We start from the raw sequence: 4,051 nt of genomic DNA, 5'->3' as shown, positions 1-4,051 counted from the left end.
AGAAGATACGCCAACAGCACACGACTACGTCTTCTCCAAACGATCGACTCCGCGACGTGCCATAGCGCCCAACAACCTCCGATCACCTTCAACGAAATCGAGATTGAGAGCGCAATCGTGCGTCGCCCCGAGCTCCCTGCTGCAAACTTCATTTTTTGTAAGGCTTCCTTGGAAAAGCCACGTGGCAGATAGGACCCGTGGTTCAGTTTAGCTAACTCCTGCATGGTTTAGTGGTCTTCGGTTAGCAGAGTGCCAGGTGGCAGATAAGACTTAACTCTGGTAAGGTCAAACATAGCTATGGTTAAGTTATGTGGTTAGTTAAAAGTTCCACCTAAGCACACAGCTTCTTGCTAAGCACAGTGTGAGTGCAGCATATGAATGCCTATGCCACATCATCAAGGCCCCCTCTTCTTCATAAAACATTCAAGAAGCCATAACTTGCAATCCAGGAAGAATTTGCACACGCTCCAAAAAGGAAAAGTGATCGTCTTTTCAAGCTCTACGCGCTTGTCAGATCAGAATCATTGTATGCAATTAGACATTGCCAATATTGAAAGAAATCAATTGGTAAGACCTTTGCAACAATTGGAAAAGCAAAGCATGAATGCAAACATCGATGTAAAAAGCAAGCCAAAAGCACAAGTGCATGAGATGACCATAGCAGAAAGCATGGCATCCACACACAAAGCATCAAGGCACATGGAAGAACAAAGCATCATGCATGAAGCTACACCAAGCAAAGAAGCAAATGCCATCGTCATCAAGCACTATTTAGTAAAACATCAGTGAAATGCTACCATTGCGGAAGGATGGGTCACTATCAAAGTGACTGCAGATTGAAGAACAAACCAAAGTGTCACCATTGCAAGAAGCTGGGACACAAGGAAGAAGATTGCAGATTGAAGCACCAACAAGTCAACTACGTGGAGTCATCATCAAGCCATGAGCCAAAAGGTGGCATCAATGGAATGTATTGAGAAACCAAAACCCTTGCCAACCTTGCCTATATGTTTGTAATCAAACCTGACCACCTGAGAGTAGCTATGAAAGCACCCAGGGGAGGTATTGACATGTAAAAGCCACACTTGACCACCTTAAGTAGCAATGCATGCACTAAGGGGAGGTGATGGATTTGTAACTCACATCTGACCACCTTGCAGTAGCCAAACGATCATGGCACCAAGGGGAGGTGTTGAGATATGGTGCCATGAGCACATAGATTAAAGGGCTAAGGTATGGTATAGGAAAGAATTAAAGTAGCCACCCTAGGATGTGGACTACATGATGTGGAGATGTGGATTGGGGATATCCACAAGGAGAGATGTGGATGAGAGGATCCCACATGGTTTGACTATTCTAAAGGCTCTCTCTATATAAGAAGCCTATCATGTATTGTTAAGAACATATATTGCAAGAGATATAGATTTTCAATCTCCCTCTTATGTCTTATTTAGTGTGCTTTGAGCCTCCTTAGTTCTTCTACTAATCTTGAGTGTACTAGGTTTAGCATGATCTTACATTCTTTTGACACTCCTTGATATGTGCATATCGGGGGCACTGTAAAGCTACATGTGCCTCTGTCTCAACTCACTGCAAGTCATAGAGAGTACAAACTCTCGCATGCCTGGGCTGATGGACAGAGGGACCGAGAGAGAGAGAGAGAGAGAGAGAGAGAGAGAGAGAGAGGAAACAAGGAAAGAGGGGGGGAGAGAGAGAGAGAGAGACAGAGACAGAGACAAAGATAGAAATAGAGAGAGACAGAGAGACAGAGATAGAGAGATAGAGAGAGGGGGGAAGGGAGGGAGGGAAGGAGGGAGAGAGAGAGAGAGAGAGAGAGAGAGAGAGAGAGAGAGAGAGAGTGAGTGAGTGAGTGAGTGGGTGGGTGGGGGAGGGTGTTGCACAAGATAGAGAGAGAGAGAGAGAGCAAGAGAGAGAGAGAGAGAGAGAGAGAGAGAGAGAGAGAGAGGGAGAGAGAGAGGGGGGGGAGAGAGAGAGAGAGAGAGAGAGAGAAGAGAGGAAAAATTACAATTGAAAGCGATTTGGGGGTTTGGGAATTGTCCAAACCCCCAAATCACATTTTGTTGTACACACACACAGAGACAGACAGAGAGAGAGACAGAGAGAGAGAGAGAGAGAGTTTTAATTATGTGTGTGTGTGTGTGTGTGTGTGAGAGAGAGAGAGAGAGAGACATAGAGGGGGGGAGAGAGAGAGAGAGAGAGAGAGAGAGCATGTGCATGATGTTGTGCCTACATGTAATATGTGTGTCCACGAAGAGAGAGAGAGCGAGAGAGAGAGAGAGAGAAAGTCAAGTGCATGATTGTCTACATGCATGCATGTACACACACCTGTTATGTGTTTTTTTTATTAAAAAGCATATTGGGATTCTTGTTGGAGAGAGAGAGAGAGTTTTAATTTTGTGTGTGTGTGTGTGTGTGTGTGTGTATGAGAGAGAGAGAGAGAGAGAGAGAGAGAGAGAGAGTTTTAATTCTCTGTGTGTGCATGCATGCATGCATGCCTCTGTGTGTGTGTGTGTGTGTGTGTGTGTGTGTGTGTGTGTGTGTGAGAGAGAGAGAGAGAGAGAGAGCATGTGCATGATGTTGTGCATGCATGTACATGGAGCTAGTATATGTGTGTACATACACACACACACACACACGCACAGACATAGAGTGCAAGTGCATGATTGTCTGCATGCATCAATGATGGTGTGCATGCATGCATGTATGATCGTGTGGATGCATGTACACACACCTATTATGTGTATTTTTTATTAAAAAACATATTTGGATTCTTTTATGAACTTAAAAAGTTCATCAAAGAAGAGAAGTCTGCAAGAAGAAACTTCACAATATGAAGGAGAGAATAGTGTGAGCAAGAAAGGAGAGAATAGTGAGAGCGAAAGCCCGTAGATCTTTTACTTTTTGAGTTTCTTGAGAAATGCAACTCCCAAGAGGATTTCCATCTCTTTTATGAGATTTGGAACAAAGACAGAGATTATGATGGCTTGTTGGAAATTCATAAACACTTTCTAGAAAAACAGCTGGCAAAGTTTCAAAAGATCACAAGCGAGGGGAAAACAATTATATCATATAAATCCTATGTGCATGTTAAGGACCTTATTCTGGACAACAAACTTAGGATCTCTGTAAATAGAAGGTTTGATATTCTTCCCCAATGCTATAAAGCAATTTGCAAAATTCATCCTAGAAGATGTAGACTTTTGGAGGAGTTCCTCGATTTTGTTGTGTTTCTTAATCTTTGCTATGAACCTGATGAGGAGAGTCTAGACAATCCTAAACCTGATGAGGAATTGTGTATTGAACAAAAAGAGATCAACATCGAAGAGGCTCATGAATTAAAAGAGAAATATATAAACCGGACATGGATGATGACACCTTCATTAAGGCTCAAACAGAACTGAATATTCAAATAAAGGTCAAAGAGCTGAAGAAATCAACAAATGTCTTAGAAAGGAGCATCGATCTTTGGACCAATAAACTTTTGGAGGAGGAGAATATGAAGGTATGCTAGCACTTTTACTTTTGTGTTTGTCTTAGATCCTTTTAACTATGACCATGGACATACTTCTGATTACTTATTGTTTGATATTGTAGTCATCCATTGAAGATGACAACTTTCTTAGAAGGTCCATGGGGAGCAGAGAAAGAGGCCTAGGACAATTGTCTTCTCTTGCCCACTATATGAAGAAGTTGTCGTCTTCAAAAATCTTGATTTATCATAGATAGTTGAGCAAAGATGGAGAAGCCTGTGTGTACTACTTTAGATTTTTGTCAAAGTTTCTTGGTGGGTACCAGGTCAATTGGTGAAAGGATAAAGTCATTCTCATTGGAAAGCTATTTGCCTTAGACATTTTTGGGTATTGTCCAGGCCAACAGTGCTCAAGGCTTGGGTATTTTCTCTCACACCGCTTATTCTTTAGCACATGGAGTAAGAAGTCCTTGACTTTTAGACAATTATGGAAAGAAAAATCTTTTTTTGTTCAAAGAGCCACTTGTAGGTGCTGATACTAAACAAATAGAAGGAGTGCAT

This window comes from Dipteris shenzhenensis, chromosome 24, assembly GCF_047967505.1.
Source record: "Dipteris shenzhenensis isolate YYH24624 ecotype China chromosome 24, Dip_SZ_1.0, whole genome shotgun sequence".
Classification (NCBI taxonomy): Eukaryota; Viridiplantae; Streptophyta; class Polypodiopsida; order Gleicheniales; family Dipteridaceae; genus Dipteris; species Dipteris shenzhenensis.
The sequence above is the reverse complement of the archived record's forward strand: the minus strand, read 5'-3'. Positions refer to the sequence as shown.